The sequence below is a fragment of the Leopardus geoffroyi genome, chromosome A1, assembly GCF_018350155.1.
Source record: "Leopardus geoffroyi isolate Oge1 chromosome A1, O.geoffroyi_Oge1_pat1.0, whole genome shotgun sequence".
Classification (NCBI taxonomy): Eukaryota; Metazoa; Chordata; class Mammalia; order Carnivora; family Felidae; genus Leopardus; species Leopardus geoffroyi.
Window position 1 is genome coordinate 149,330,947 of NC_059326.1, and position 12,011 is coordinate 149,342,957.

Genomic DNA, 12,011 nt, shown 5'->3' on the forward strand with positions numbered 1-12,011 from the left:
AAATACAAAGATAAAGAGAAAATTCTGAAAGCAGCAAGGGATAAACGTGCCCTAACATGTAAAGGGAGACCTAAAGACTCCTGACTGATCTCTCTTTTGAAACTTGGCAGGCCAGAAAGGCATGGCAGGAGATCTTCAATGTGATGAACAGAAAAAATATGCAGCCGAGAATCCTTTATCCAGCAAGTCTGTCATTTAGCATACAAGGAGAGATAAAGGTCTTCCCAAACAAACAAAAACTGAAGGAATTTGTCACCACTAAACCAGCCCTACAAGAGATCCTAAGGGGGATCCTGTGAGACAAAGTACCAGAGACATCGCTACAAGCATAAAACATACAGACATCACAATTCTCTAAACCTGTATCTTTCTATAGTAACACTGAATGTAAATGGACTAAATGTGCCAACCAAAAGACATAGGGTATCAGAATGAGTAAAAAAACAAGACCCATCTATTTGCTGTCTACAAGAGACTCATTTTAGATTTGACGACACCTTTAGATTGAGAGTGAGGGGATGGAGAACTATTTATCATGCTACTGGAAGCCAAAAGAAAGCTGGAGTAGCCATACTTATCTCAGACAAACTAGACTTTAAATTAAAGGCTGTAACAAGAGATGAAGAAGGGCATTATATAATAATCACATGGTCTATCCATCAAGAAGAGCTAACTGTTATAAATGTCCATGCGCCAAATACGGGAGCCCCAAATATATAAAACAATTACTCATAAACATAAGCAACCTTATTGATAAGAATGTGCTAATTGCAGGGGACTTTAACACTCCACTTACAGAAATGGATAGATCATCTAGACACACGGTCAATAAAGAAACAAGGGCCCTGAATCATACATTGGATCAGATGGACTTGACAGATATATTTAGAACTCTGCATCCCAAAGCAACAGAATATACTTTCTTCTCGAGTGCACATGGAACACTCTCCAAGATAGATCATATACTGGGTCACAAAACAGCCCTTCATAAGTATACAAGAATTGAAATTATACCATGCATACTTTCAGACCACAATGCTATGAAGCTTGAAATCAACCACAGGAAAAAGTCTGGAAAACCTCCAAAAGCATGGAGGTTAAAGAACACCCTACTAAAGAATGAGTGGGTCAACCAGACAATTAGAGAAGAAATGAAAAAATATATGGAAACAAACGAAAATGAAAATGCAACAATCCAAACGCTTTGGGATGCAGCGATGGCAGTCCTGAGAGGAAAATACATTACAATCCAGGCCTATCTCAAGAAACAAGAAAAATCCCAAATACAAAATCTAGCAGCACACCTAAAGGAAATAGAAGCAGAACGGCAAAGGCAGCCTAAACCCAGCAGAAGAAGAGAAATAATAAAGATCAGAGCAGAAATAAACAATATGGAATCTAAAAAAACTGTAGAGCAGATCAACGAAACCAAGAGTTGGTTTTTTGAAAAAATAAACAAAATTGACAAACCTCTAGCCAGGCTTCTCAAAAAGAAAAGGGAGATGACCCAAATAGATAAAATCATGAATGAAAATGGAATGATTACAACCAATCCCTCAGAGATACAAACAATTATCAGAGAATACTATGAAAAATTATATGCCAACATATTGGACAACCTGGAAGAAATGGACAAATTCCTAAACACCCACACTCTTCCAAAACTCAATCAGGAGGAAATAGAAAGCTTGAGCAGACCCATAACCAGCGAAGAAATTGAATCGGTTATCAAAAATCTCCCAACAAATAAGAGTCCAGGACCAGATGGCTTCCCAGGGGAGTTCTACCAGACGTTTAAAGCAGAGATAATACCTATCCTTCTCAAGCTATTCCAAGAAATAGAAAGGGAAGGAAAACTTCCAGACTCATTCTATGAAGCCAGTATTATTTTGATTCCTAAACCAGACAGAGACCCAGTAAAAAAAGAGAACTACTGGCCAATATCCCTGATGAATATGGATGCAAAAATTCTCAATAAGATACTAGCAAATTGAATTCAACAGCATATAAAAAGAATTATTCACCATGATCAAGTGAGATTCATTCCTGGGATGCAGGGCTGGTTCAACATTTGCAAATAAATCAACGTGATACATCACATTAATAAAAGAAAAGAGAAGAACCACATGATCCTGTCAATCGATGCAGAAAAGGCCTTTGACAAAATTCAGCACCCTTTCTTAATAAAAACCCTTGAGAAAGTAGGGATAGTAGGAACATACATAAACATCATAAAAGCCATTTATGAAAAGCCCACAGCTAACATTATCCTCAATGGGGAAAAACTGAGAGCTTTTCCCCTGATGTCAGGAACACGACAGGGATGCTCACTCTTACCACTGTTGTTTAACATAGTGTTGGAAGTTCTAGCATCAGCAATCAGACAACAAAAGGAAATCAAAGGCATCAAAACTGGCAAAGATGAAGTCAAGCTTTTGCTTTTTGCAGATGACATGATATTATACATAGAAAATCCGATAGACTCCACCAAAAGTCTGCTAGAACTGATACATGAATTCAGCAAAGTTGCAGGATACAAAATCAATGTACAGAAATCAGTTGCATTCTTATACACTAACAATGAAGCAACAGAAAGACAAATAAAGAAACTGATCCCATTCGCAATTGCACCAAGAAGCATAAAATACCCAGGAATAAATCTAACCAAAGATGTAAAAGATCTGTATGCTGAAAACTATAGAAAGCTTGTGAAGGTAATTGAAGAAGATATAAAGAAATGGAAAGACATTCCCTGCTCATGGATTGGAAGAATAAATATTATCTAAATGTCAATACTACCCAAAGCTATCTACACATTCAATGCAATCCCAATCAAAATTGCACCAACATTCTTCTCGAAACTGGAACAAGCAATCCTAAAATTCATATGGAACCACAAAAGGCCCCGAATAGCCAAAGGAATTTTGAAGAAGAAGACCAAAGCAGGAGGCATCACAATCCCAGACTTTAGCCTCTACTACAAAGCTGTCATCATCAAGACAGCATGGTATTGGCACAAAAACAGACACATAGACCAATGGAATAGAATAGAAACCCCAGAACTAGACCCACAAACGCATGGCCAACTAATCTTTGACAAAGCAGGAAAGAATATCCAATGGAAAAAAGACAGTGTCTTTAACAAATCGTGCTGGGAGAACTGGACAGCAACATGCAGAAGGTTGAAACTAGACCACTTTCTCACACCATTCACAAAAATAAACTCAAAATGGATAAAGGACCTGAATGGGAGACAGGAAACCATCAAAACCCTAGAGGGGAAAGCAGGAAAAGACCTCTCTGACCTCAACTGTAGCAATCTCTTACTCGACCCATCCCCAAAGGCAAGGGAATTAAAAGCAAAAGTGAATTACTAGGACCTTATGAAGATAAAAAGCTTCTGCACAGCAAAGGAAACAACCAACAAAACTAAAAGGCAACCAAAGGAATGGGAAAAGATATTTGCAAATGACATATCGGGCAAAGGGCTAGTATCCAAAATCTATAAAGAGCTCACCAAACTCCACACCCGAAAAACAAATAACCCAGTGAAGACATGGGCAGAAAACATGAATAGACACTTCTCTAAAGAAGACATCCAGATGGCCAACAGGCACATGAAAAGATGCTCAACGTCGCTCTTCATCAGGGAAATACAAGCCAAAACCACACTCAGATATCACCTCACGCCAGTCAGAGGGGCCAAAATGAACAAATCAGGAGACTATAGATGCTGGCGAGGATGTGGAGAAACGGGTACCCTCTTGCACTGTTGGTGGGAATGCAAATTGGTGCAGCCAGTCTGGAAAACAGTGTGGACGTTCCTCAGAAAATTAAAAATAGACCTACCCTATGACCCAGCAATAGCACTGCTAGGAATTTACCCAAGGGATACAGGAGTACTGATGCATAGGGGCACTTGTACCCCAATGTTTATAGCAGCACTCTCAACAATAGCCAAATTATGGGAAGAGCCTAAATGTCCATCAACTGATGAATGGATAAAGAAATTGTGGTTTATATACACAATGGAGTACTACGTGGCAATGAGAAAGAATGAAATATGGCCCTTTGTAGCAACGTGGATGGAACTGGAGAGTGTGATGCTAAGTGAAATAAGCCATACAGAGAAAGACAGATACCGTATGGTTTCACTCTTATGTGGATCCTGAGAAACTTAACAGAAACCCATGGGGGAGGGGAAGGAAAAAAAAAAAAAAGAGGTTAGAGTGGGAGAGAGCCAAAGCATAAGAGACTGTTAAAAACTGAGAACAAACTGAGGGTTGATGGGGGGTGGCAGGGAGGGGAGAGTGGTTGATGGGTATTGAGGAGGGCACCTTTTGGGATAAGCACTGGGTGTTGTATGGAAACCAATTTGACAATAAATTTCATATATTGAAAAAAAAAATAAAGAGGGTGCAGATACTACTCTTATTTTGGTTGGTGAGGGTGTGTAGTTCCAAGGTAAGATATCAATGCCCAGATGGAGTTAGCTATATTATGACCAGAAAGCAAAGCATCTTAAATGGAGAGGATGGCCTGAAAAAATACTTAAAATAGAATGAGATTGGTCTATCCTGTTGGGGAAATAAAAATAATAAGTTTGATTAAGCATAGCAAATGAAAGGAAACATGTGAAATGAGGCCAGAAAATAGGTAGAAGCTGGGTCATAAGGAATTTGTATATCAGGGTAAGATAAGAGTGCTCATATCTATGAATAATGATAGACCATCAAAGGATTTGGGATTTTTTTAAACTTATTTATTATTTAATTTGCATCCAAGTTAGTTAGCATATATATGGTGCAACAATGATTTCAGGAGTAGATTCCTTAATGTCCCTTACGCATTTAGCCCATCCCCCCCCCACAACCCTCCAGTAATTTTCTGTTCTCTATATTTAAGTCTTTTATGTTTTGTCCCCCTCCCTGTTTTTATATTATTTTTCTTCCCTTCCCTTATGGTCATCTGTTTTGTCTCTTAAAGTCTACATATGAGTGAAGTCCACATATGATATTTGTCTTTCTCTGACTGACTAATTTCACTTAGCATAATCCCCTCCAGTTACATCCGTGCAGTTGCATATGGCAAGATTTCATTCATTCTGATTGCCAAGTAATAATACTCCGTTGTATATATATGCCACATCTTCTTTATCCATTCATCCATCGATGGACATTTGGGCTCTTTCTATACTTTGGCTATTGTCAATAGTACTGCTATAAACATCGGGGTGCATGTGCCCCTTCAAAACAGCTCACCTGTATCCCTTGGGTAAATACCTACTAGTGCAATTGCTGGGCCATAGGGTAGTTCTATTTTTAATTTCTTGAGGAACCTCCATACTGTTTTCCAGAGTGGCTGCACCAGCTTGCATTCCCACCAGCAGTGAAAAAGAGATCTTCTTTCTCTGCATCCTTGCCAACATCTGTTGTTACCTGAGTTGTTAATGTTAGCATTCTGACAGGCGTGAGGTGGTATCTCATTGTGGTTTTGATTTGTATTCCCCTGATGATGAGTGATGTTGAGCGTTTTTTCATGTGTTGGTTGGCCCTCTGGATGTCTTCTTCGGAAAAGTATCTATTCATGTCTTTTGCCCATTTCTTCACTGGATTATTTGTTTTTTGGGTGTTGAATTTGATAAATTCTTTATGGATTTTAGATACTAACCCTTTATCTGATATGAAGGTTTGTGTTTAAAGCAAGAAGATAAGATTACCTAATTTATGTTTTAAATAGATGCTGTTGGCTGGGGCACCTGGGTGGCTCAGTGGGTTAAGCATCCAGATCTTGATTTCAGCTCAGGTCATGATCTCATAGCTGGTGGGTTAGAGCCCCATGCAGAGTTCCGCTTGAGATTTTCTGTCTCCCTCTCTCTGCCCATCTCCAGCTTGCGCTCATGTGTTTGCACATATGTGCTCTCTCTGTTTCTCTTAAAAATAAATACATAAATAAATAAATAAATAAATAAATAAATAAATCCTATTGGCTGCTCTGCAAAGAAGCAGTTGATAAGAGGACAACTTGGAAGACCCCTGCAGAAAGACAGTGACAACTCTGATTAATGTAATTCCAGAGATAAATTAAGTGGACAAATTTGGGGTAATTATGAATAAATTTAGCATACCCTTTTATTTCTTGAATAAAGCACATTATTTTCAAAATTTTTTGATGTTTTATTTATTTTTGAGACAGAGATAGACAGAGCATGAGCAGAGGAGAGGCAGAGAGAGAGCAAGAGACAGAATCTGAAGCAGGCTCCAGGCTCTGAGCTGTCAGCACGGAGCCTGACACAGGGCTCAAACTCACGAACTGCGATATCATGACCTGAGCCAAAGTCCGACGCTCAACCAACTGAGCCACCCAGGCGTCCCGCACATTATTTTGATTGAGCAGATAGGACCTGAGATGTATGGTGAGGGAGAGACAGATATAATCATATCTTTAGACCAGTACTGTTAAATAAAATTTTCTGCAGTAAAAGAAATTTTTTTATGTCTGTGCTAATATGGTAACCAATACCCATATATGACCACTGAACACTTAAAATTTGACTAGTATAAGTGTTAAATGCAATTTTTACTTTTACTTAATTTTAGTTTAAATAATCACATGCAAGTGGTGGCTACTAAATTAGATAGACCAGCTCTAGAAATCTGGCTTGAGCAAATAATTGAATGGTAGTGTCTATTACTGAAACAAGCAAGAGTAAGAGAAAAGCAGACTTGGAATGAAAATCAAGGGTTCTATTTGGATCATGTCAAGTTTGAGATGCTTAGTGGTTACCTATGTGGATATATCACATAGTATAATAGATAGGAGAACATGGAGTTCCAGCAAGTTCAGCATTGTATCTACACACTTAAGAATTATCAACACACAGATATTATTTATACCCATGAAACTCAGTGAGGCCCTCTAGAGAGAGTGTATAGAGAGAAAAGGGCTCAGTGACAGAGGGTAACATTTGAACATTTAATAATCAAAACAGAAGCCAGTGTAAAAGACTGAAAGCAAAGTCAGTCTCAAGAGGTACACCCTGAAGTAGAGCACAACCAGGTCAATGACGGTTGAAGAAGCGTCATCTCTTCCACATCAGTTTAGGAAAGCACTGTTGCCCTTGGAATGACCAGATGGAGCCCAGGGAATAGCTCAGCTTGACAGCCTGTAAGCTATATGGGGGAGGGCATGGGTTTTCTTAAGGATTTGGAGCTGAAGGTGAGGCTAAAATGAACAGTATTATTCATTATGAATATGTCATTCAGAATATATCCTTCTGAAACTATGAGGCAGAAGCGTTCATGGTTTCAGAAGCAAGAAGCAGCTGGAAGCTGATTTAAAACCTGCACCATTTCCCATTCAGAAATAGCTAACTATAAATTTATCTAATAACAATGATTATAAAAATATATTGTTTATCTTTCCTAACAAAAACTTCATATTACTCCTTCAAAAACAAATACTCTAAAGGTAAACATCAGGAATCTCTGATTTTGTGTCATAATGTAAGTTTTCAGGAGGGCAAGTATATACCAAGCATTGTATCAGATAAAGAAGTTAATGCAGAATTTTATCATATATTAAGAAGTTATAAGACCTTTTAAAATAATTTAAAAGAGGTAGAAAAACATTTTAAGCAATGGAAAATAGCTTTATCTTTCTCAGATAGGTTTTTCTTAGAATTTCATTAGAATTCTTTTTAATGTAATTCTCTTTATAGTAAATCCCTAGGTTTAATCTGGGATTGTTTTGAGATTCATGATTGTGTGATTTTGTTTGAGCTTTATAGAATAAAGGCATTTTTCATTCTGGGGACTTATGTATCTGTTTCTATCTATCTCCAGAAAGAAAAAGATAAAAATAAAACCAGAAGCAAAAGAAAGCAGCCTGAAAACTGCCACCACAGACTGATGAACTACATGAATATTGCTCTATTATGATAAACCATCATTTGCACATACACAGAACTTTTTTTTCTAGGATCATAATGAGAATTTCATAGTACATTCAGGAATTGTTTCTCATTTTGATGTTTCTATAAAATGACAAATTCAGATCATGTTTACAGGAAGAATACATACTATCCTTTGTTTATCACACTACTGATTTTGCTTTCTGTGGGAAGTGGCCACTTAGTCATATCCTTGCCATGCTACATATAGAGAATATATATATATATACACACACATATGAACACACAAACATATATATACACATATATATATATACTCTACATGTATACACATATATATGAACATAAATATGTACAAAAGAACAATAATAATTACAAATATATGGATATAAATACAAAAGATGAGATAGATAAAATTTAATTTAAATTTTCAACAATAAGTTTACCAGACACCACTAGCGAAATGTGGGAGTGTTCTTATGGTCTACACAACAGTGAACATGAAAGGTTAAACAGTAAAACTTCATGATGCCATGGCCAGAAGGCAGGTTTAATTCTATAATGCAGAACATATCTTTCTATGACTGTCTAATAGAATCGTTTTATACCTCAGGTTTCAATGGAAAGTCATTCTGTACCTACAAAATGATTGAAATGAAAATCACCTGACTCTTCTGGACAGTAGAACCAAATGACCAAACAATGTACAGGCAGATTAGGAGTCAGCACAAGACAGCTGCAACAGGCTTTGCTCAGATTCTGATCAGAACACAGTCCAGTCAAGAGATAAGGAAGAGTGATAGCCCAAAGACAAACGCGGAAAGGCCATGTGATAATGAACACATATTTTTGGCAACTCGGAAAGCAGAAAAATGAAATAAAAATGCTGTTGATTTAGACTCAAATTTAAAATCTAAATTGTAAGTTATTTCAGACAATGAAGCTTAGTTTCTTTTACTGTTATTGTAATGTTGATATAAAAATGATATCCAATCAGCTCAATGGTCTAATGCAGCAAGAGACCTAAGAAACAGATCTCTAGAATTTTACTACAAGGAGAAAGGACAAGCTTTTTACTTATCTAAATATGATTAAGAGTATTTCCACTTCTGTCATGATAAAGAATAGAAACTCTAGAAAAAATTAAGTGAATGTTATTTCAAGTTGATTAATCTTATAATTATGACTAAAAGAATTATATACTGAACTGAACGTATTATTATGTAGCATCATTATACATAAAACCTTGATGATGGCTTTGACCAGGGACCTTAATTCTATATGGAAAAAAAATACAAATAGATAGATAAATCATAAGTCCTACTGTCCAAAAGTCATAGTATGGCAGTTAATTAAAAGAGTTAATTTCAGCAACAAATCCTAAAATGTAGGGTGCAAGTACATAAAGGTAATAAATGGATGAAAAACATTGCACATAATATTTTTACTTAAAACATGAACACCCATTCACTAATTTGATATTGGCCAAAGATGAATTGGATTATTGACCAGTAATGTACTGTGTCTAATGCTTCATCTCCCATTTTCAGTTTCAGTATCTTCAAGGTAAAACCAGAATTTGAAGACATTTGTAAAGCAAAATGTGTGAAACCTTTCCAATTTTTGTTTTTTCAGTCTTTACAGTCATCACAATTTTTAGCCATTTACATAAGTCAAGCCATGCCAATGCATTCAATTTTTATTTTATTCAGATAACGATCTCTTTCCATACATATGTCATCACTTTATGTTATATTTATCTAAACATTTGTGATTGCAGTAACAAGTATAAACCTATGAGAATAAGTTTTCAACTGGTAGGAGTAAACCATTCCTTGGCAAAACAGAACACACCCCATGAGCAGTAAACCTTCAGCATGCCAAGGGCATTAGACAGCACGTTATATGGAAAAATTAATTCATCTGTTAAACTAATTAAGAGGTTAATTAGGAGACCTTCTACCAAAGATAATTGATTAATCAGTGGAGGGTTATATAAATATATACATTAATATCGACAAAAATTTGATAAAAAGAACTGATAGAAAAGGAAGATATCACACCTTAAAATTTTGTCAAGGATTTTTAATTTAGAAATTAAGATTGAGACTCATTTTGTTCAATATCTTTTTTTGAAGAGCAGAAAAATGTATAGAATCTGCTGTTGCTTATAGATCATACAATTATATGGAAGAAAAAAAAATAGCTGCTATCTCGCTTCCCCACATGTGTGCACCTAATCTCAACTGGTCCAACGAGACCCCCTGACCACCAAACCTAGTCCCCCAAGCAGTCCCATATCCTCTCCAACAAGATGAAAGAAACTATCATGAGCCAGAAGAAACTCGTGGAACTGCAAGCACAAGTGCGCATTGGTGGCAAAGAGCTGCTGGCGCAAAGAAGGTGGCTCTTAGAACAGCTGCAGCAGATGATAAAAAAAAAAAAAAAAAAAAAAAAAAAAAAAAATTCAGTTCTCCTTAAAGAAGTTGGGGGTAAATGATATCTCTGGTATTGAAGAAGTGAATATGTTCACAAACCAAGGAACAGGGGTCCACTTTAAGAACCCTAAAGTTCAGGCATCCCTGGCAGCGAAAACTTTCACCATTACAGGTCACGCTGAGACAAAGCAGCTGACAGAAATGCTACCCAGTTTCTTGAACCAACTTGGTGCAGACGGTCTGACTAGTTTAAGACTGGCTGAAGCTCTGCCCACACAGTGTGTGGATGGAAAGGTACCGCTTGCTACCGGAGAGGAGGGCGATGATGACGTTCCAGATCTTGTGGAAAACTTGGATGAAGCTTCAAAGAAGGAAGCAAATGAATAGAGACACTTTCTGAAGTGACTTGAAGAAGTTACTGGAAGCTGCTGTTTTATAGTTTGACTGCTTTTTAAAACTTTTGTTCATGGATCTCATAAAATCTAGATGTCTAATATTTTTAAGCCCAAGTCTCTTGGACACTGCAGCTCTTTTCGATTTTTGGTTATACACAATTCATTCTTTGCAGCTAATTAAGCTGAAGAAGCCTGGGAATACAGTTTGAAACAAGGTGAAGGAAGGAAGGAAGGAAGGAAGGAAGGAAGGAAGGAAGGAAGGAAGAAAGAAAGAAAGAAAGAAAGAAAGAAAGAAAGAAAGAAAGAAAGAAGAAAAGAAAAGGAAAGAAAAAAATAGAAAGCAGAATGGGTTTCTTTCTGAAGTAACAAATCCATCTGAATTTCTATATATCATTAATTTGCACTAATATGAAAAACAAACTATTCATATTCTATGCAGTAAAATTACTGCTTAGAATTTCTGGGTTTTATGTGATTGCTCTTTCTTTCCAAGCAAGGTACAAAGTAAAACACCTATCTGTGGTTGGTTTAGCTCTTGAGATTAATCAGAGCAATGTTTACTTGTTTTACATAGAGATCAATTTCTCTATGAGAAATATGACCGAAGAGAATTCATATAGCAAGTTTACCCAATAAGTTTCTTACATAATAAGAAACGACTTTCTAGACAAGTCTAGCTCAGCATCTCACCTGCAGAGGAAAACCATGGAATATTGGCTGTCAAGATTAGCTAGTCTATAGTCATACAGCCCTGCACTTGCCAGATCTCATCTAATATCAAAGGATTAGCTAATATTTTGCTATATTCAAGCTAATTCTTAGAATACTGAAGGACAAATGGAGAGCAAAAGTACCAATTAATTAGGGGTGCCTGGGTGGCTCAATCAGTTAAGTGTCCTACTGTCTATCAGCTCAGGTCATGCTCTCACAGTTCATGGGATCAAGCCCTGTGTCAGGATCTGTGCTGACAACACAGAGTCTACTTGGGATTCTCTCTCCCTCTCTCTCTGCCCCTCCTCCTCTTGCTCTCTTTCCCTCTCTCTGTCTCTCTTTCAAAATAAACAAATAAACTTAAATTTTTTTAAGTACTAATTAATTAATTAACATTACAAATCTCTCCCAAGTTTAAATAAATACATATGTAGATATTTTCCCTCATTATTTACTTGGGGGAGGGATAAGAGAAATCAGCTATAACTTTAAAATGTCTAATTTAGGGGCGCCTGGGTGGCTCAGTCAGTTGAGTGTCTGACTTCAGCTTAGGTC

At 36.8% G+C, this 12,011-nt stretch overlaps 1 pseudogene; it reads left to right on the forward strand.

Annotated features, from left to right (window-relative positions):
- Positions 1–10,220: 10,220 nt before the first annotated feature.
- On the forward strand, positions 10,221–10,737 carry LOC123580557 (annotated as a pseudogene).
- The last annotated feature ends 1,274 nt before the right edge of the window (positions 10,738–12,011 follow it).